The sequence below is a fragment of the Puma concolor genome, chromosome B1, assembly GCF_028749965.1.
Source record: "Puma concolor isolate L17-30 chromosome B1, mPumCon1.1.hap2, whole genome shotgun sequence".
NCBI lineage: Eukaryota > Metazoa > Chordata > Mammalia > Carnivora > Felidae > Puma > Puma concolor.
The window spans coordinates 206,541,151-206,564,193 of record NC_141670.1 but is presented as its reverse complement, the minus strand read 5'-3'; the positions used below and the strand labels follow the sequence as shown (position 1 = coordinate 206,564,193).

The following is a 23,043-nucleotide window of genomic DNA, read 5'->3' as shown; positions in this document are numbered from 1 at the left end:
CACTTCTGTCCCAGGTCTGTGAGAACATGCACGAGAGGACGACACAGCTCTCGTCTCAGTGACCGTGACTGGAGGGCGCAGGAAGAACAGGAGAGGGGCTGGGAGACCAGAGGCACCCTACTTTGCAGACGTGGGCTTCTCTCAGGACTGTGGTTATGGTTATCCCACTAGCAAGCCAGTCTGCCTTCCTGAGACAACGCTCCCTTGATCATGGGGGCTTTGCCGGCTGTAGAGCGTGGACCTGTTCCATATTCTGGGACTCAGGAGCAGCTTCAACCACAGGAAACGTCTCTTTCCTGGAGGTTTGAAAGCACTTCTTGGCCTAGGTGCTCTCTTGGTGTTTGTGGAAGTACGCTTCTTTCTTTTCCTTGTTTCCTCTAGAAGGTTATTGGTCTTTCGGGCTTTCAGCCTTCTCTTGGATCCCTTTAGGTAATTTATATGTTCATAGAAAATCATTCATGTTATTAAAACAATAAATTAAGTGGCAGAGAGTTGTAAATGATGACCTCTTATTGCAAAAGATGGTCTTTGGAAAAGACTGATTAAGAAAATGTTCCAGCAGATGAAGGAAAAAACTTCAAAGTATTCAAGGACAACCATCTCTAACATAGAATTCTATCTCCAGCCAAATCATCAACCAAATGTGAGACATTTTCAGACATGTATGGCCTCTTAAAATTAACCTATCTACCATTTTGAGGGAGCCATATGAGAATATGCTCCCCTAAGACAATGGAGTAACCCAGATAAAGGGAAGCAGGGAATGGGGATCCAAAAAAGGGGACCCCAATGATGGTGAGGAGAAGCCCCAGGTTCTCAGATGTGCACCAGGCAGAGAGAGCAATCAGTCCAGACTGGAGCAGGTGGAAGACTACAGAAAGGACTTCTTTGGGAAACTGAACTTGACAGACCATCTAAAGGGTGTGAAGAGCTTGCCAAACAAAGATCTTCAGACGAGACTCTTGGAAGAAGTGTTCCAGTAACAACAACAACAAAAACAACAACCTCAGGAGTTGTTGTGAGATATATGGGAAGTGAGAGGAATATCATATTTCGGCAAAATACATCATTGGCTATTTTTTCAAAAAAGCTTAGATCAAATAAAAGAGAAACACAACTGCACAGGACAAAAACTGTAGACAATATTAACACAGCGGTAGAGTGGGAAGCAGAGATTAAAGGGACAGAAGGACATGCTAAATTACACGTTTTCTCAGAAGGAAGATACAAATATTGATTTATAAGTAATCAAAAGAAAAACAAAAGAATATGACTGTTTACACTGGCACCTAAAACAGTGACTAGAATGCAGTAAACATTCAATAAGGATTTACTGAGCAAATGAATGAAGAATAGGTATGATTCTTTTTTTTTTTTTAATGTCTACTTATTTTTGAGAGAGAGAGACAGACAGAGCGTGAGCAGAGGAGGGGCAGAGGGAGAGAGGGAGGGAGACACAGAATCTGAAGTAGGATCCAGGCTCTGAGCTGTCAGCACAGAGCTTGATGCGAGGCTCGAACTTGCAGACCCATGAGGTCATGACGTGAGCCAAAATTGGACTCTTAGCTTACTGAGCCACCCAGGTGCTCCAGAAGAGGTATGATTCTTAAGGGCAAAAAGCATAAGAGCAAATTTTAAGTATTCTGGAGAGTTCTCCACTTACAGAGAAAGTTGTAAGCATGTTGTGCAACTTTCCCATGTAGAACAGCTGTAAAAATTGGAGAAAATATTAAAAAGCACCTAATTGAAGGCAAGAGAGAGCAGTAAGGAAAAATCCCAAGGCAGTAAGAAGTTGAAAGGCCATGACTGCGGAGAGAGGGAAGTGCAGAAATATAAGCCTGATGTTTGATATCGCATTCTCCCTTGAGGAATCTGCTGGTTTTCAAATGAGGTCGAAAAGCTGAGGACAGCTTTCAGAAGTCTATGGGACCAAAGAATAAGTTGAAGTTCAGGGCTTATCAAGAAAGAGGATCCTTGCTAGTCTAGGGGAAAAGATGATCCAGAAATTTACTGGCTTTCACAAAAATCGAGGCCCATATTCCCAGTGGACAACCGTTGGTCGGATGAAGGTAGTCTGCCGCTGTCTAATTGGCAAAAGCAAAAACAAATCATCTTTTGAGGAAGATAACACTATTCATAGCTACAGGTGACTTTGCGTGTTCATTCACGCTATTCAACAGAAAATTGCCTGGCATTCCGTGAAACAAGATAAAATGGCCAAAAACCAGGAGAGAAACAAAAGAAACAGATCTATGGGAGACAGAGATATTGTGATTTTCAGTTACGGACATTAGAATAGTTGTGATTAATACGTTCATGATATTAGATGACAAGTTGAAAATTTGAGTAAAGAACTGAAAACTGTAAAAAATAATGAAATGGAAAGTTGTAGGTCTGAAAAATACAACAAATAACATTAAGAACTCGAAACTTTACTCAAATAGGATTTAGCTTAAATTGCCTATTAGTCATACCTGTTGAGAAGATGATTGAATGGAGGACAGACACCAGAATTAAAGATTAGACAAAATATCTAGCCTGAGGTACGTAGAGAAAAAATATGGAAAATACAGAAAAGAGCAAAAGAGGTACATGGAACATGGTGAAAAGTTCTAACATAGCTATTGTATAACCACAGTCCCAGAAGGAGAGAAGGAAGCAATATTTGAAGGGATAATGACTGAGAAGTTTCCAAAGTTGATGAAAGACATCAAACCATTGATAAAAGGAATACTAAAAACCATGAACAAGACAAATAGAAAGAAAACCACAGGTAAACATAACATAAAATGGCTGAAAACCAAAGACAAAGAGAAATTTTTACAAATAGTTACAAAAAATTGATTACTTTCAAAGAAGCAACAGTATAACTAACAGTGACTTCTTAACAGAAATAATGGGAAATAGAAAAAAATGGAATGAAGTTATCAACATGCTAAAAATAAACCTGCCAAACTAGAAATCTATATTCAACAAAAATATTCCTCAAAAGTAAAGGTAAAATAAAAACATTTCAGACAAACAAAAAGTAAGAAATTTGTTACCTGAATACCTGCACTATTAGAAATGCTAAAGACAGAAGAAAAAGAACTCCATATGGAAACACAGAGATGAAGGAGGGAATAAAAAGCAATGGAAAGAATATCAGTTAAGTTAAAATGAACACTGACAGTCTAAAACCATATCATAATGTTTTGTATCCTTCAAGGTATAGTAGAATTAAAATATAGTACAACCATAGTATAAAAGGCAGGAGGGGGAGCTAAACTGTTATAGTCTTAGAAGTGGTCAAAGTACAACTTTTGCACTAGATTTTTGTAAGTGCAGTACTCTCTAGAGTAGTTTCTAAAAGAATAGTGAAAGAATATATAACAAGGTGATAGGGAAATGAAATAACAAAAATACTTAATAAAAAAAAAAGGCAAGAAAGGAGAGAAAAAGCAACACAGAATAAGCAAGAAAATAGAAAACAATGCTAAAAGGAACAATTTATACAAAATAAATCAGTAATTACTTATATCTAAATGGACAAAATATTCCAATTAAAAGACAAAGATTGTCAGACTGGATTACATTCGTAAAACACTGCCTATAAAAGATATACTATAAATATAAACACACAGAAAGGTTGATAGTAAAAAGATGGGGAAAATACATGACGAAGATACTAACCAAAGAATATCAGACAGAGAAGACCTTAAGATAAGACACATTGCTAGAGCTGAAGAACATTTCACAATGACAGATCACTGATTATAAAAGACAATAGTGTTATTATCGTATGGGGGTTAAATACATGTAGAATTGAAGTGAATAAGTAAAGAAAGTTGAAAGGTTTTGAGATCATAGCATTGTCTGGGAAGTGGAAAAAGTACTGATATATGTTGGACTGTCAATGAGTCACTGATTCATGTTATAATGTAACCATTATGAGAATATTAAAAGACTGCAAAACCAAAAGCTAACAGAGGGAAAAAATGATTCATCCAAAAGAAAAGAGAGAAGGAGAGAAAGGAGAGAAAATAGAAGATAAAACAGGTAGGATAAACAAAAACAGTACCATAATACATATTAAGAAATACAAGTAATTGTGTCAAAAGTAAAAGACGGAATCTCTAATTAAAAGAATATAGGGGCGCCTGAGTGGCTCAGTCGGTTGAGTGTCTGACTTCAGCTCAGGTCATGATCTCACGGTTAGTGAGTTCAAGCCCCACACTGGGCTCGCTTGCTGCTGTCAGTGCGGAGCCTGCTTCAAATCCTCTCTCGTCCCCTCCCACTCTGGTGCTATCTCAAAAATAAATAAACATTAAAAAAAGAAAGAATATAATAGTCGAACTTGACAAAACCGAATTATATGCCACTTAAAGAAGACCCACTTTAAATATAAGGGCACAGAAAAATCAGAAGTACAGTACAGCTTGGGGACAAGAACATGCAAACTCCAACCAAAAGGAAGTTGGTTTAGTTGCACTAATATTAGAAAAAATAGTTGCAACTATATAATGCCTAATAATATAGCTTCAAAAATATGGGACAAAAATGGACAGAACCAAAAGGAGAAAATAGACAAACCTATAATAATAACAGGAGACTGTGGGCATCTGGGGGGCTTAGCCGGTGAAGTGTCTGACTTCAGCCCAGGTCATGATCTCACAGTTTGTGGGTTCGAAGCCTGTGTCGGGCCCTGTGCTGACAGCTCAGAGCCTGGAGCCTGCTTCGGATTCTGTCTTCCTCTCTCACTGCCCCTCTCCTGCTCATGCTCTGTCTCTCAAATGCAGAATACTGTAGCCAAGAGTGGGAGCATATACATTCTTGTCAAAGGCACAAGGGCAAAACAGACCTCATGCTGGTCTGTAAAGCCACTGAAAACACATTTCAAAGGATCTAAATCCTCCAGAGAATGTCCTTTGACTGTGATGGAATTAAGCTAAAAATTGTCATCAGCAACAACAACAACAACAACAACTAGGATATGTTCATATATTTGGAAATTAAGCATTATACTTCTATTTTTTATTTATTATTATTTTTTAAATGTTTATTTATTTTTGAGAAAGAGAGAGACAGAGTGTGAGCAGGGGAAGGCACAGAGAGAGGAAGACACAAAATGTGAAGCAGGCTCCAGGCTCTGAGCTATCAGCACAGAGCCCGACGTGGGGCTTGAACTCAAGAGCTATGAGATCATGACCTGAGCCAAAGTTGGATGCTTAACTGACTGAGCCGCCCAGGCACCCCAGCGGTACACTTGTAAATGGGACTTGGGTCATAGAAGAAATCACAATTAGAAAATATCTTCACCTGGATGATTGTGAAAACAGACATATCAAAATTTATGAGATGCAGTAAAGTCATGCTTAGAGAGAAAATTATAGCCTTATATCCATTTTAGAAATGAAGAAAGGCTGGAAATCAGTGCTCTAAATACTCATCACCAATGGTTGGAAAAAGAAAGAACAACATAATAAATCCAAAGAAAGTTGTAAGGAAAGATAATAAAGATAAGAGAAGACATTAATACAATGGAAAATAAACATATAATAAAGAGATTTAACAATAACATAATTGGTTTTTTTGAAAAGATTAATAAAATCAATAAGTCTCTAGAAAGCCTGAATAAGAGTGAAAATGAGAAGGCACAAATTATCAATACCAGGAATGAAGAGGGAGTATCATTACAGACTCGAAGTCATTAAGATAATAAAAAGAGAATAATATGAGCAACTTCATGCCAATACATTTGGAAATATAGACAAAATGGGCAAAATCACTGTAAAACACAATATGCTGAAACTAATACAGAGAGGAGCAGTCATATATCTATTAAAAAAGTTTAATCCCACACCAAAAAAATCACAGTCCCTGATTCACTGATGATTTCCTCCAAACATCTGAGGAAGAAACAATACCACTTTATTATTATTATTATTATTATTATTATTATTATTATTAATTGTTTTGAGAGAGAGAGAGAGGGGGGGCACAAGCAGGGGTGGCACCCCAGAAACAAGACCACTTTTATATAAACTCTTCCAGAGAATGAAACAGAAGAAATATTTCCTTTTTTTTTTTTTTTTTTATATGAAATTTATTGTCAAATTGGTTTCCATACAACACCCAGTGCTCATCCCAAAACGTGCCCTCCTCAGTACCCATCACCCACCCTCTCCTCCCTCCCACCCCCCATCAACCCTTAGTTTGTTCTCAGTTCTCAACAGTCTCTTATGCTTTGGCTCTCTCCCACTCTAACCTCTTTTTTTTTTTTTTTGTTCCCCTCCCCCATGGGTTTTTCTTAAGTTTCTCAGGATCCACATAAGAGTGAAACCATATGGTATCTGTCTTTCTCTGTATGGCTTATTTCACTTAGCATCACACTCTCCAGTTCCATCCACGTTGCTACAAAAGGCCATATTTCATTTTTTCTCATTGCCACGTAGTACTCCATTGTGTATATAAACCACAATTTCTTTATCCATTCATCAGTTGATGGACATTTAGGCTCTTTCCATAATTTGGCTATTGTTGAGAGTGCTGCTATAAACATTGGGGTACAAGTGCCCCCATGCATCAGTACTCCTGTGTCCCTTGGATAAATTCCTAGCAGTGCTATTGCTGGGTCATAGGGTAGGTCTATTTTTAATTTTCTGAGGAACCTCCACACTGCTTTCCAGAAGAAATATTTCCTAACTCAAAAATCTGACAAGGGAATTAAAAGAAAGAAAAGTTATGGTCAGACTGCTTGCAAAATTTAGGTGCAAAATCTTAAACAGCAGAAGAAAACATGATCTACCCAACTGAAAATAGGAAAGAAAACACAGTCCATTGAAAACATGACATAAGAAAACAAAATATATCAGTAATTAATATATCAGTAATTATGACAGATGTATGTGAGCTAATTCACCAATTAAGAGAAAGGGACTCATAGATTGAATTTTAAAATGTTAACATGATGTACAAAAAGACAAAGAAAGGTGAGAATGAAATAATAGGGGTGCCTGGGTGGCTCAGTCAGTTAAGTGTTCAACTTTTGATTTCAGCTCAGGTCATGATCTCACAGTTGTGAGTTCGAGCCCGGAGTTGGGCTTCATGCTGGGCTTGGAGCCTGCTTAGGATTCTCTCTCTCCCTCTTCCTCTGCCCCTCCCCTGCTCGCGTACTCCCCCCACCCCACAAAAGAAGGAATAGTTAAAGATATCCAAGACAAACGTGCTCCAAAAGAAATCTCAACATTGATCTAAATTTAAACCAAGAAAAAGTCATAAAGGACAAAGAAAGAGATTATATTCTGTTGAAAGTAAAACAAAAAATATATAGCCATCATAAACATATAAACACCTAACAAACAATTCAGCCTCAAAACCTCTCAAGGAAACTTACAAAACCACAGGGAAAAAACAGATCGGCAATTATAATGGGAGATTCTGATGTGCTCCTTTCAGAAATGTGTAGATCAGGCAACCAAGCAAGCAGACAAAAAGCACTGAAGTGGAAGATCCAAACACAGCGGCCAACAAGCCAGGGCTGCCAGGTGCATAAAGAACTCCACGGCCAACAGAGAAAGGATACACGCTTGGTCAAAAATGAAGCCTCATTAAATACTGAGGGATTTTATATTACACAGATTATACTCGTAACTATTCTAAAATACACTAGAAAATAATAATAAGAAGATGAGAAATGGCATTTATTTAATTTTCTTACTCTTTTCTTCTTCCTTGATTTTAAAATTTTCTGCCTTTTATAAATTATCTTTATTGAATTATCTTTTTTGTGTGTGTAGTGGATTTGTTGTTCTTTTTCCAACTTATTGTGCTGAATACCTACCTGTTTTTAATGAGTTCTATTTTCTGATGAATGTATTTAGTCCTAAACTTGCCTCTCAGTACCTCTTGCTGCGTCCCACAAATGTTCACATGTTGTGTTTTTTATTGTTAATTTCTAAACATTCCTTAATTTTCTTTCTTTCTTTTTTAACATGGAGGTTTTTGATAGTATATTATTTTATTTACAATCTTATCAAGGGGACTTTCCAAGACTGATGATGGCAGTGTTGTTCACTGCAAGAATGATCATCTCAACCCTTAGGACCTGAAGCTACAAAATGAATGCAGATCCCTACTTAACACCATAAGCTAAGTAAATTCCATAGGGATCAAACATTTCAATATGGCAAATTAAGTCCTAAAAGACAGAAAAACATAGGTGACTATTTATATGACTTGGGAGCAGGAAAGAGTTTTTAAAAGATAGTATCAAAGACAAGCACTACAAGGACTAATAGTATAACATTAAAAATGTTTGAACATTAAAAAGAGTTAACATAATTAAGGGCCAATAAAAAACCGGGAGAAATATTTGTTCTGTAATTGCCAAAGGGCTAATACATTTATTATAGAAGTAGCTCCTGAAGAGTAATAAGAAAAAAAAAGAATATCTTGATATAAATGGGAAAATGATATGAGCAGGCGATTCATGGAAGAAATGATCAAGGAGCAAATGAAAATTCAGCTTTCATTGATAATTAAGCAAATGCAATTAAGTGCATCAAGGGACTTTTTCACTCACCAAACTGCTAAAGTTAAACAAAAATGACATATGTGCTGTTGGCATGGGTGCAGGGTGAGGGGCACTCCGAGAGACTTCTCATGGAGAATAAATTGTTATAGCCTTTTTTGAAGGCATTTGGGAAATTGTTTAAATTAGTATATATGCATTCAGTAGAATTCCATCTGGTTATTTAAAATAATTTTGTAGAAGAATATTTAATTAAATGAAAATATGCCATAGAGGTCTTGGTAAATTTAAATTTATGCCAGATAGGTAAGCAAGGAGAGGAGCTGGAATGATCTGTGTGGTGATGGACCATGTTTAGCTTCACATAGAGGGAAACATACAAATATTTTAGATACGTATGTATACACAGGCTAGCACACACACACATGCATCTCCTTGCTCTGCTGGCTGAAAGGGCTTAGAAGTAAAGACACCATCGTAGCAAAGAGAATGCCTTCCACGCAGATCTTGGCTTCTAATACCATTTTCCCATAAGAGCAAACAAGGCTCCTTGAGAAATGGCTCATTCTAGGACTGGGCCAGGAAACAGGCAAGATGAGCCTGGAGCGTCTCGTGCCAGAGAGTGAGGAAGTTATAAACACACACACACACACACACACACACACACACACACACACGAGGTTAAGTCAAAGGGACACAGCAACCAACTGAAAGAGCTCCCAATGGCCGAGGCTGGAAGAATTCAAGAATGAAAATAAAGTAGCTGAGTTATAACCTCAAGTAAAATAAATATCCACGAGTCCACTGATATAGTAAATGACTGGATAAATAAATAAGGGAGAATAGATAGATCGCCTGTGCACAAGAATTCTAAATAATTTACGCGGATAATTCTCTCCTTTTTAAAAAAGATTTTTTTTAACATTTATTTATTTTTGAGACAGAGAGAGACAGAGCATGAACGGGGGAGGGGCAGAGAGAGAGGGAGACACAGAATCGGAAGCAGGCTCCAGGCTCTGAGCCGTCAGCGCAGAGCCTGACGCGGGGCTCGAACTCACGGACCGCAAGATTGTGACCTGAGCTGAAGTCGGACGCTCAACCGACTGAGCCACCCAGGCGCCCCCGATAACTCTGTCCTTAAGAAGATGAAGCACAGCCCCCAACTCTGTGTGGACTGTGATTAGTGACTTGCTTTCAAAGGTACAGTGTGAAAAAGGGATAAAAGAACTTGACAGTCGAGAACCCCGAGAAATACCACCTTGGCCGGGAGACCATGGTCAACGTCACAGTACATTCACAGCACGTACTTCTGAGATGATGTGATGAGAAGGACGCTTCACCTCTGTGGTCACCCTCCCCCAAAACCATGACCTCAGTCTAATCACAGGAAAAACATCGGACGAATCCTGAGACACACTCTAGAAACACCTGACCAGCACTCTTCACACATCAAGGTCATCAACAGCCAGAACGTCTGAGAACTGCCGCATTCTAGGGGAGCCTAGGGAGACAGGACCACTAGGTGTCATGGGGTGTCCTGGAGGGGGCCCCGGAACGGAAGGTGGGCGTTAGGAAAAAAACAAGGAAGTCTGAATAATGTATGCACTTTAGTTGATAATAACATATCAATATTGGATTCATTAATTGTGACCAATAATAGCGGGAGCGAGGCGTGGGATATATGGGAGCTCTTTGTACTATCTTTGCTGCTTTTATGTAAATCTAAAACCAAAAACTTATTTAAGAAATAAATAATTGTTGCAGGTTACAAAATAGCTTACATTTGAATCATAACTGTAGATAAACAGGTGGGAAAAAACCCAGAGGCAGTCTAGTGGGCTTATGGCTATTTGGTTCTTATTATTTTTGATATTTGGTATTTAAACTTGTCCTAACTAATGAAAATTCTGAAGAAAAATTAGGTCTTAAAAACCACCCCATAGTAAATACTGAAGAACTGGTTACTTTCTTACCAGCGACGTGACAGAAGATATAATGAAAGGGCTACACTCACAATAGCAATAAAAAAAACCCAAATACCTGCTGATACTTTTGAGAAGAAATGTGCCAGATCTTTATGAAGGAAGGGAGGAAGGATACATGGAAGGCGGGCCACCCTCCAGGACAGGAGGTGAGACAGGGACAGATGTCAACCTCCCATGCTGAGCTTACGTGCAAGGACATCCAAGTACCAGTGGGATTGGGGGGTGAAAACTTTATAACATGATTCTAAAGTTCACCTGAAGAACAGCTCAAATGAGAATAGTCGAGAGGACGTTAATGAGAGTGGGCAATGAGGAGATACGGGTTGTGCTGGGCACGAAAGGTCGCACTGACACGGATGTAGAAACAGAAGTCAGAAGAAAACAGAAAGCTCCAGACAGTCTTTGATGTGGCATCCCAGATCTTTGTAGGGAAATTATAGTTAAATGCCTACTTCACATCATACACAAAAATACAGACAAATAACATGACACAAGATGTGCAGGGATCAACATTTGTGGGGGCGGAAGGGAAAGCCTAGACGGTTACCTGTGGCTCATGGGCCTCGGCGGCATACGACAGGGGCAGGGCCATGGCTCACGGGCCTTGGCGTTCCACAGAGGTAAAGCTACAGGCACCGTGCAGACATTCCCAGACACTGCGCTCGGACCACCAGCTTGCCATGTCGGAAAAAATCAAAATTAGACCTTTGCTTTTACGCATCAAAAAATAACAGAGTCAGAGCCCGGATGGATAAAAGCCAAAACATGAAAAGAAAAAAAAAAAAAAAAAGCAAATCTTAAGTACAGTTACAGAAAACAAAGGAGAACACAGGTTTCCGCAAATCGGAGAGTGTTATTAATGCAAAGACACACACAATACCACCACAAGAAATGAATGACAAAGTAGCCTACATCATAACCTTAAACTCCTGTGAGATAAAAAGCATCATAAACATTTCAAGAGACAATTAAAAACTATACACTGGGCACATAAAGAAGAAATAAGGTAATGCCCAGAATATGTAAAGAACCTCTACAAGTCATTAAGAAAAAATAGAAAACTGGGGTCCCCTGGGTGGCTCAGTCGGCTGAGCGTCCAAGTCTTGATTTCGGCTCAGGTCATGATCTCATGGTTCGCGAGACAAAGTCCCGTGTTGGGCTGTGCTGAATGTGGAGCGTGCTTGGGATTTTCTCTCTCCCTTTCTCTCTGCCCTTCTCCCACGCTTGTGCACGCTCGCTCTCTCTCTCTCTCTCTCTCTCTCTCTCAAATTAAAATAATAGAAGACTGGGCAGAGGATATTAACAGATAATTTCTAGAAGTGGAAATGAGAATGGCTAGTTAAATTAATCCTGTAAAATGCAAATAAAGATCACCTGGCCAAGATGAAGTCTTGCTGATGACAAAGACAGAGGGAAAACGGCTAGAGCGCGCAGTGGGGCAGCTGCCTCAGAGGGGACCAAGGGGGGAACCCGCCATCGAGCCCCTGGAAGCAGAGACAGAGCCTCGGCCAGAGCTGGACTTCCTGGGGGTCTCCATGCTGGCCCAAAGCCCCAGCCCATGGATGGGCCTTGGGACACACTTTCCAGGGAGGGGGCCCACAAGGGAGGCAGAGAACCAGTCTGACCTTGGAGAGAACCCGGTGCAGGCAGGAGGCAGCAGCCTTGGGCAGGGGCAGGGCCAGGCCATCCGCTCCAGGCCCTGGATACGCTCAGATGCACAGAGCCACTGCATCTGTAGACAAAGAGCGTGGGATTTCTCATGTCCTCACAAAGAGCGACGGAGACACTCATTTAAGTATATTTCCCTTAGTGGTTTTTTTTTTTTTTTTTTTTTTTTTTGTAAAATATACGTAACTTAAAACGAATCATTATAACCATGCCTAAGTGTAGAATTCAGTAGCACTGAACATTTACGTCGTTGTGTAACCATCATATCAGTACAATTCATTCTCAAGAACCCTTGTATCATCCCGAACTGTATACCCATATTTCCATTCATTTTTTTTAACTTTTTAACAAAAATGTTGAGGGGCAGGGAGAGAGGGAGAGAGAGAGTCACAAGGTGCAGGCTGTGATCTCATCAGATTGTGACCTGAGCCGAAATCGACAGATGCTTAACTGACTGAACCACCCAGGCGCCTCTGTCCTTTTAACTTTAACTATAAAATTGTTAGGGAGAGTAACTAATTCTTTTAACTTTTTTTTTTTTACTATTGAGATATCGTTACACGCCATAAATTTCACCCTTTTTAGGTACAAACTTCAGTGGTTCTTACTACAGTTCATACATGCCCGGTCAACCATCACTACCGTCTAATTCCAGAACACGCGCGTCACTCCAGAAAGAAACCCCATCCTTGGAATCAGTCACTCTCCCTTTCCTGCATGCCCCAGCCCCTGGCCACCAGTAATCTACTTCTGTTTCTGCACACTTGCCCGTTCTGGATATTTCGCACATGTAGACGGAATCATGCACTGCGTGGTCCTCCGTGACTGGCTTCTTTCGCTCAGCGTGGTGCTCTTGAGGTTCATCCAAGCAGCGACCTGTGTCAGGACGTCACCCTGAGTGATACCCTGCTGGACGGACCACCACAGTTTGTTTACCCGCTCTGGCGATGGGCATTTGGGTGTTTCCACCCTCTGGCCGCTGTGTGTGAGGCTGCTGTAACCATGCACCTGCAAGTTCCCACATGGACAGATACTCTCATTTCTCTGGGGTGGAGACCTAGGAACAGAACTGCTAGACCACACGGTAACTTCATGAGTACCTCTTCTGAGGAGCCGCCGGACCGTTTTCCACAGTGGCTGCCCCGTTTTCGCCACCAGCGACGTATGTATGGAAGTCACTTTTCTCGCAGGAAAGCTGAAGTCAAGATCCGTCCTTAAGCTCTTTATTCAAACTTCCTCCAGAAACCACTCCTGGAGCCCTTAGCAAAGGATTAAAACTCTCTGGACAGAGGCCCGTGCCGCCCCCGACCCTGATCCTAGCCATTCGGCCAGAGCGGCCCTGGTCGGGCCACATGGGGCGGTCCAGTCGCCTGTGAGGCCGTGGGAGGAAGCAGGGCCCTGGTGGCAGATGGCTCCTCAGCTCGCGGACCAGGGCCGCCCATTCGCACAGCTCCCACCCGACCTGCACCCCAGCCTTCCTCCTTGCCCCCGAGCCCCTCCACACGCTCACGCCCGCTCAGGGGAGGGGCGTGCCGGGGCTTCCAGGGAGACAGGGTCGGAAATGTGCACAAGCAGGGCACACGCACACACGCGCACCGTCCCCTCCCTCCCAAGGGCAGTGAAAACAGCTATCGTCTCCTGAGAACCTGCCATGTCCCTGCCCCTTCTGGACTCAGTCTCCTGAGCTCACCTGCTTGGCACCCCCCCCCACCCCCCGCCGTGGGTGTGCCGGAGACTTTCAGGTTCCACAGGCTCAGGGCTGGGCTCTTGTTTCCTCCCGCTGCACCCTCTTCTGGCTGCCCCTCACCACCCGCTCGGGCCTGACTCACCCCACTTCCCCAGATCCCAAACCTTGTCAATTCATCCCTGCAGCTCGGCCACCTCTCCCTGACTCTGGCCCGTCACCCTCACCCAGAGGACGCGATGACCCCTCTGCCCTAGAGCCTGCTCTCTGCTCAGCAACCACAGCGAAAGCCAGTCCTTGGCTTCTAGTTAAACATGGCCGATTAGCCATACACCTCTCTGCTCCCTCCTGAGGTTCCACTAAAATAAAGCAAAGGAGTTAAAATAAATCTACAAGAAAGAAGAGAACAGGAGAGGGGCTTCAGTAAGGGATTTCAGTTCCGCATGTTCGTAAAGATAGGGAGGCACAGCCCAGGGCAGGGGAGAAGTGGGGCTGAACGCAGGGGCGTGAATTCAGCGTTATGTATAGAATGGCCGAGCGCCCTCTCTCTGACTCCCCACCCATCACCCACCCCCCAGATACATCCAGTGTGAGTCTGGACAGGCATCTACACCCCCCTCCAGACAGATGAGGAGGAGGAGGAGGAGGAGGAGGAGGAGGAGGGGAAAGTGGATTCTCGAAAACACAGACGACCCTACACAAGCGACCCCTGTCTCTGGGCGTGTCCCTGGTGTGCTGTGCCCAAGGCCCTGATGTCGTGAAGAGAGGTCTGTAGGCCGAGAGCCTCTGCTCACTGAACTAGGGGCTCTGAGCAAACGTTCCCGGCCTCAGTCTGAACTGCGGACAGACAACCACGTTTGTGGGTCGCCAGGGCCCCAGAAAACCCGAGTTCCAGGCCCCCCACGTCCCCAAAGCTGGTTCTGAGACCACTCTCCGACCTCCGAACCTGGCGAAGCGCTCGGTCCTGGGCTCCGGGGAGCGCCTGGGAGAAAGCGCGTGGTGGCGGCACAGCTCACTCTGGCTGCACAAAGTCCTCCTCAGGCTTCATTTCTTCAGCCGAAGTCATCTTGGTGCATCTGCCTTTGTTTATGATGCTAACTAAAGAAACTCCAGAGTCTGGCCTTAAAAATGCAAGTCTTCGTAATTTAAAAAAAAGGGGCGCCTGGGTGGCTCCGTCGGTTAAACGTCCGACTTCGGCTCAGGTCACGATCTCGCGGTCCGTGAGTTCGAGCCCCGCGTCGGGCTCTGTGCTGATGGCTCAGAGCCTGGAGCCTGTTTCCGATTCTGTGTCTCCCCCTCTCTCTGCCCCTCCCCCGTTCATGCTCTGTCTCTCTCTGTCCCAAAAATAAATAAACGTTAAAAAAAATTAAAAAAAAAAAGGAGTCTAAGAAATAAATGATGCAGATGCTCCTTCTGCCCTGCAGCTGTGGAGGAAGAAACATCCTTCAAGACCCAGTTTGAAAACATCTTAAATGAGGAGCTCCACGCGAATACACCCCTGGCCTCCGGTGCAGGTGAAAACCAGAGCCAATATCCTTCCCTCCACCGTCGCTCCCAGTCCTCCCAGGGCGCTCGCAAGGCTCCCAGGCTTCCTACGCATGGCCTGTCGGGTCGTCTCCAAGGGCCCTGTAATTGTGATAGGTCGTCTCGTGTGGCATTTGTTTTGCCGGCAATGATGCAGACACAGGCGTGTCTGTGTTGCCAGCCCAGTAGACACAAGGCTCGACTGGCTGAATGAGAAAAAGACCATGGTCGTCCTCTGCCAGGACACCCAGCACTGGCCAGCTAAAACCCGCGGCTTTGTCAGAAGATTACAGATCATTCAAGAGCCTGTTTTTCATTTAAATTAGTAGCTCTTTTATCATAGATTAATTCATATCTATATGCGGGTCTCTATCTCTGGACTGCATTTTTTCTATTGATCTATTCCATTTTGTACTCATACCATAATGTTTTAGTAACTGTGGCTTTATAACATACTTTAATATCTGCTAGGACTGGACTGCTCATCTTTAGTTTTTTTTCACGGTTATTATGGATTATTTTTACATTATAAACTGCAAGTGACTTTGTCTAGTTCCTAAAAAAATCCTATGGTGTATTTACTAGGACACTTCTCTATGTCGTGCCTGAATGCACGGAGAAGACATCTTTATAAAACTGAGATTTCCTATTTTCTTTTCTTTTTTTTTTTTTTTTTTAAATTTTTTTTTTTCAACGTTTATTTATTTTTGGGACAGAGAGAGACAGAGCATGAATGGGGGAGGGGCAGAGAGAGAGGGAGACACAGAATCGGAAACAGGCTCCAGGCTCCGAGCCATCAGCCCAGAGCCCGACGCGGGGCTCGAACTCACAGACCGCGAGATCGTGACCTGGCTGAAGTCGGACGCTTAACCGACTGCGCCACCCAGGCGCCCCTCCTATTTTCTTTTCTATGTTCATTTTATTCTTTTATCCAGATCTTGCACATTTTTTTTTGTTGTTGTTGTTAGGCTTATCCTAGTCGCATCTTTCCCACTGCACCTGTTCCTCCATCGCATTTTGTAGCCAGTTGCTGTCTACTGGGAAGCTGCTCCTGGCGTCCACATGTGCCTGGTCGTCTCCAGGCCCTGGAGTGGAGGGTTTCTGAGGCAGGCAACCATGCCGTCTTCACAAAACAGTCCTCTGCCTTCTTCTCTCCAGTTGTTATGCTTCTCACTGCACAACCTCAACCAGATCAATCGGGGACGATAGCAGCAACTGCAGCTGTCTTGTTCCTGGCTCTCACGGCAGGGGGGCGGGGGTGCTGGCTGAGGTTTGCTGGCTTGTGGCTGGTGAGTGTCGTCAGCCAGAGAAGGCCCAGAGGGGTCACATGGTGAGGCCGCATCCCAGCGAGATAAGGTGGAAGTTATTATAACAGTGGGTGTGGGCAGAAAAAAAGGCCTGAGCTGAGGTCACAGAGGGAAGAGGCCTTGAGGCACCCAAGGCCTGGCTGGGACCGGGGTGTGGGAAGGAGAAGGGGGGTGCAGGCCGGCCCCTGGAGGGACGGGGCCCTGGTGCGGACTGCAGACAGACTGCCACCAAGGACTGGAGTGGCTGGACTGGAGCTCGGCACTGAGGGGCACCCTGGCGCAGCTACACCACCGTGTCCTGAGGCTCCCCCACTCCGGGCACCTGGGCCTCACCTCTGACAGCCTTGAGATGCTCTGCACTCCAGGGCCTGGTGCCTTCACTCCGTCTGACGTGTTGCCACCCTCCCTTCCCTGCTGTACGTTTTCTTGCCGAGAGCTTCATGGAAGCCTTCCTGACCACAGGCTAGGACAGGGCACTGCTCAGTGCCCCCTCTGTGACCTGTACTTCTCCTTTATGATCTTCTAAAAATATGATGAAATATTCAGTTGCGTTGCGTAAGGTCCATCTTCCCCACTGATGGCCTGTCTTCATGGCTGTATCAACATGATTGATGTTCACGTATTTGTTGAGTGGATGAATGGGATCATCTTGGAAGGCAGGCGTCCTTAGTCCCATTTTATAAATGAAAAAATCTCAGATCATACTTGTAGCCAAAGGCACAGCTGGACCTGGAGCCCAGGTGGACCGAGGGAAGGGAGGAGGGCATCCTGGGTACATGTGGATGATGGGAAGGGGCCCTGGAAAAGCATCAGGAGTACTTTCACCCAGAGGCAGAAGGTGCAGGGTCCCTGGTGCACCTGCTATCTTGTCCCAAAAGGAGATGACTTAGCTGACTTCTGAGTTCAAAAGCAACAAGCCTGCTCAGCTCCAGCTCAGAAGCAGGGCAACTTCTCTAGTATGGGGCTAGGTCCAATTTAGGAGCAGACAGGGGGGTCCGGTCCGTCTGACCACACTGCAAGCCATGCCTTCCACTCCGGCTTCATCAGAACAACGCCGTTCTCCTGATGTCCTTCTCCATGGGTTTCTGCGTGGCATTTCCCATTTCTACCCCCCGAATCCCCGTGCTGCCCTGTGTCCCAAGGGATTGGACTCCAGCATCCCCTAGCTTCACCCTGGCAGATCTCAGAAGGTGAGAAGTGAGTGTTCCTGCTCCTCTTGGGGGAGCTGCGGCCCTGACTGCATCTGTGACCTTGCAGAGTCCGTTTCTGCCTCCAGGAAGACTGCCTAGATCCGGGACCCGCTCCTCCAAGCCTGTCCACTGGGGCTGGTGCACAGCGCTTCGCCCTGCCACATCTCTGCAAGTGGTCTCCTCTTTAACTGAAAATCACAGTAGAGGCCCCACCAGTACAAGGCTCAGGAAGAGGAGGTGGGCATTTATTTCCTAAAACCCGAAGGGTTAAAAGCCACGGCCCTAGAATTGAACCCTCTAGACATGGATCATGGTGCTTAGGCGGCAACGGTATGACCTTGTCCGAGTTCCTTAAACCACCTTGGTCTCAGTTTATCCAAAAGATGGGGGAATGATACGATCACAGGCTTTTGCTGGTATTAAATGAGATGTCTTTAAAACAATACAAGGCAAACAGTAAGACTCCGTGAGTGTTATTCTGGTTGTTAAAGGGACAGAAGCAGGGAAGAAAGAGGGACAGAAGGGAGGGCACGTGTGCACAGGTAGTCGGAACAAAAGTAAGTTCTGCCAATGTTTCTTCCAAATCTCTAGCTCTGGAATAAACTATTCATTGTATTACATGCATTGAAATCCATGAAAGTTTAAGAATACTCTTAAGGTAGTATTATCCTAATTCTTCCCTCCTAGGTTTCCCCCCGTAAGGCATGCCTTGTGACTCTCTGTGTGTTGCCCACACTCTGGAGCAGAGATGCCCCTGGTGGGGCCAGAGTTTTCTGGCTGACATTTACCCTTCTGCCAGCGGTGCCCCCTCTGTATCCAGCACTAGTCTTCAGCCTCAAGGGGAAAGCAGTGAAAATGACCATGGTCATCAGGCACGCAGAGCCACTTTACTCTTTGACAAGAAGAAGTATTTAATAACCTGTTCCCACTGAAAGAGATGATTCTGCTCGTCAACAGGACATGGCTATCTTGCCGTGCTTATTAATCTACGTCACTACAGTGATGCTTTTGAGAATATGTAACATTGGGAAGTTTTGAGGGCCGATAAAACACTGAATTATTTAAATACTGCCAATGCTTGTAGGAATACTGGAAGTAATTGTGCCAGAGAACCAATCAACCTCTGAACAGAAGGGGCTGGAAGATCAGACAATACCATTTACCCAATGCCTGGGTCAGAAAAAAGAAAACAGAACTAATCATTTGAGAGGGGTCCTTTGCTTTCATTAATTGTCACAGCAGGACTTTCTTATGGAAGCACTACACAGAATCCAGGAAGAAATAATACTGTGTGGTGATCAAATGTTTAGCAGTCCGTGTATCTCGAAACCAATTCCATAAACTGTATCTTAAAAGAGTAATCATATGACATCTTAATTACATATTTACTGAACTTCATTTAGAAATAAATTTCCCTTTGGGAAAAGCAATGACTGTTTCAGTGACTGAATAAATAAAATGTACAATGTATTTCTCTTTTCAGTTCTGTCAGTTTTTGCTATAAGCATTTTAAAGTTCTCTTTTTGGGTACCCTCAGGTTTAGGATGGTTATATCTTCCTGATGAATTTGTCTTTTATCATCCCAAAATGTCCCTCTTTATTTCCAGGAATGCTCTTTGTTTTGCAGTTGAAACGTCCCATCTTGGTATTTTAGTTTTATTTACATTGGCATTTTGTTCTCTGCCGGTCTTTCTTGAATTCCTCTGGGCGAGTCACATGTTTTTGAATAGCCCATTCTGTCTCCTGCATGGACTCCTAGGTATTGCTTTAGAGGCTGCCCTGCCCTAGAAATTCTAGCAGGTGTCGCACTGCCTTTCTCTACTACTCCGGTGCACGGGTGGTGTCAGGCCCTGGTAACAGCACAGTTCCGTGTGCGCCCCGTCCTGCCCGTTGTACTTTTTATGTCTTATATCCTCCTTCTATGTTGTAAACTTAAAAAAACTGTTAATAGACTTTCCAAGAATTCAAAACCACATATAAATTGGATCTAGAACTACATAAGACAAACAAAATAAACAAGGCAAAACGAAGTGAAGCATATTTTTATATCTACCCTCACTGTCACGGGTGGTCTTCCTCCTGCCTGGGCTCCTGGCCCATGTGGTCTCCTTTCTCTTCACCCTGAAGAGCGACTTCTGGCATTTCAAGCAGTGCAGGTCTATGGAGACACATTGGTTCAGAGTCTGTAAATCTGAAATGGTCTTTATTTTGCCTCGCTTTTTGGGAGATGTTTTTCTGGATACGGAAATCTAGATGGACATTTTCGGCATGGCAAGGATGTTATTCCATCGTCTTCCGGGCTCCGCTGTTTCTGGGAAAAGTCAGCCGTAATTCGTACTGATCTTTGTGTATCCTGTTTCTTCCTCTGCGGCTTTCAAGGTTTTCTCTTTATCTTTGGGAGTTTGGCTTTAATGTGCCTAATGGGTAGTTCGCTTTTTGTTTAACTTATTAAGGATTTGTTGAGCTTTCTGGATATGCAGATTGATATCTTCAATCAATTTTGGAAAATGTTACCTTCAAAAATTTTTTACTTCATTCTCTCTCTGTCCTCCTTGTGAGATACCAAATGTACACAGGTTAAAGCATATTGTCCCACATAGCTTGGATTCTCTGGTTGGTTGGGTGGTTTTCACTTTTTTCCTCTTTGTATTTCATTTGGGACACTTCCTACCGGCCTGTCTTCAAGTTGATGATTCTTTCCTATGCTGGGTCCAGTCTGCTCTGAAGCTATCTGATGGATTCTCGGTTTTGATGTTGTCTTTTTAATCTCTTACAATACTATTTGAGTCCTTTCTATAGTTTTCACATTTCTATTGAAAAATCTCTTAACACATATTGTCTACTTCTTCATTTAGATACTTTGGCATTTAAAGAATTTTTTTTTTTTTATTAGAGAGAGAGAGAGAGTGCATGTGCAAGCGGGAGAGAGGGACAGAGGTAGAGAGGGAGAGTCTTAAGAAGGTCCTATGCTCAGTGCAGTGCCTGACATGGGGCTTGATCTCACAATCATGACATCATGACCTGAGCCAAAATCAAGAGTTGGACACTTAACTGACTGAGCCACCCAGGTGCCCCTTTACTTCTTAGCTCTTAAAAATTTTTATCATTTGCTAGACATTTTACATACAAGGACGGTAGAGACTGAAGCAAATATTTACATCCTGAAAAGGACATACCAATTTTTACATCAGGTCACTAGAGCTGAGAGCAAAGTCAATCTGAGCTGTGGGTTGGGCTGGGTCTGGGTTTTATTGCAACTTTGGTTTGATTCGGTTCATTATTGGCTTGAAACATTTTGAAAGTGGGATTAGAAATGTCCCTTCTATGGGGTCTGGAGTCTGAGAACTGGCACAATTGCCAGTAGTTCTTTGGGCTTTACAGGTACACTGTCAATGTTTCAGACCATAGGCGACCTTTCTCTGTGTTGCAAACCTGCCTCCAGCTTTTTGGGTTGCTGGGAGCTTTGCTTTGTCTCGAGTCTCAGCCTAGCTTTCTACACTGCAGGAGAGCTCTCCTGTACCAGAATGCCTGCCAGGGGTGGTGGGCTCTCTCAGTATTCTGCCCTGACCTAGCCCTTGGCAGCTGCAGGTCTGGGACACCGTGGATTGACTCCTTTCAGTTGCCCTGCCTGCCCAACTTTGATATCTGCCCCTGGACGCTCTGTAAAGACTCATGGAAAAGAGTTGATAAGTGATAGGATCTGGAGCTGAGGCTCTTTAGAACTCTGTCACACCAGCCCACAACTAATTAAGCTTAGCTGATCTCTTCCTCCCTGCTGTAAGACAGTCCTCCTCCACTGCCACTCTTCCAGTGATGGGAGAAGCAATGGGTTTCTTCTTTTCTGTGAAGGGCTCATCACTGTCTGGAGCTCTGTTCACTTAGTTGTATCCTCAGCTCTCTGGTAAATTTAGAAAAACTGATTTTGTAATTTATTTACCTTGGTTTTATTGTTAGGGTTAGAGCAATAGTCTCTTGTGTTTTTTTGTTTTTGTTTTTTACATCTTAACTAAAAATTCATCCTTTAATGTTCTCATGAACTACAACCTAAAAAATAGCCCCACTAAGATAGGCACATGTTAGGACATCTAATCAGTATAGGATGAGGTATGCATCAGGAGAAAGGTGCAGAGGTCATGCTAACTCTTAAGGGGACGTGGCCTATAAACCTGGCTCCTCCATTATGTGGCAGTGTGACCCAGGACCCTAAACCACAAGGTTGCAAGAGGTTCTTCAGCACTGTTAGTGGCAACCCAACAGAGACCCCAAAGTTGTTCTTGGCCTTCCAGGCACAGAAAATCTCAGGTGGTCATGGAAAGTAGGTCCGGAGTGTCTGGAACACGCATATAATTCTCTGTGACACTAGTCTGCTTACTCAGAGATTACTGATGCCTAGTATAAACTCATTCATGAAGCTGACAGAATTGAGATGTAATTTCATCTTTAATGGAGGCATACCTAAATCATGGCAAAACAAATGGCTGCACCTGTGCTGTGTGGCGAGCACGGGCCAAGCTATGTTCAGAGGCCTCCACAGACAAGGGCTAGTTCTGTTTGTGCAGAATGTCCATCGTAGGTCAGGTGAGGCTCTGCCCCATGTGATCCACATCCTGTGACTCAGGAGTATATCCCAGCCCATATCTGGCACAGCGGTGGCTCTCGTGGCAGAGGAGGAAGAGAATATGGAGAACCACGTGTTGGCTCTTAAGATTTATACCCATTGGTGACAAACACAACATCATTTCCATTCCCACGCCACTGGCTGAAGCAAGTCAGTAGCCAAGACTGAGTCCATGGGCAAGGAAGAATACTGTCCCTCTCAGGAGGAAGACAAATAGTTTTGAATAATAATACATTGTACTGCAGTCCACCCTCCTGGTCAGACATATTTGCTCTCTTCCCTGTTGCCAAGGGTGACTGTTCAAAGTCCCATCTGACAGGGCATCAGGGTTTTTGTGATCATCTTCAGATCCGGTCTTACGTGGCTCCTCTTGCTCTGTAGGCTGATGGGCTACCTGTCCCACCAGGTGTGTGATGTGCCACAGCCGGGAAGGGCAGGGTGACCACAATAAGTACACCCATCTGGATGAGGGGGGAGTGTGAAATGCACAGCAGTCAGCGGTTCACAGCATTGTCATTGGGCAGGTGCTGCCCCTCTCTGGGAGTGGAAGAGGGT

General features: G+C 43.8%; 1 long non-coding RNA gene across 2 annotated transcripts in view; it reads right to left on the bottom strand.

Annotated features, from left to right (window-relative positions):
• Positions 1–23,043, bottom strand: part of LOC147582151 (uncharacterized) — a 70,757-nt gene that overhangs the window by 10,200 nt on the left and 37,514 nt on the right. The window lies entirely within an intron of this gene.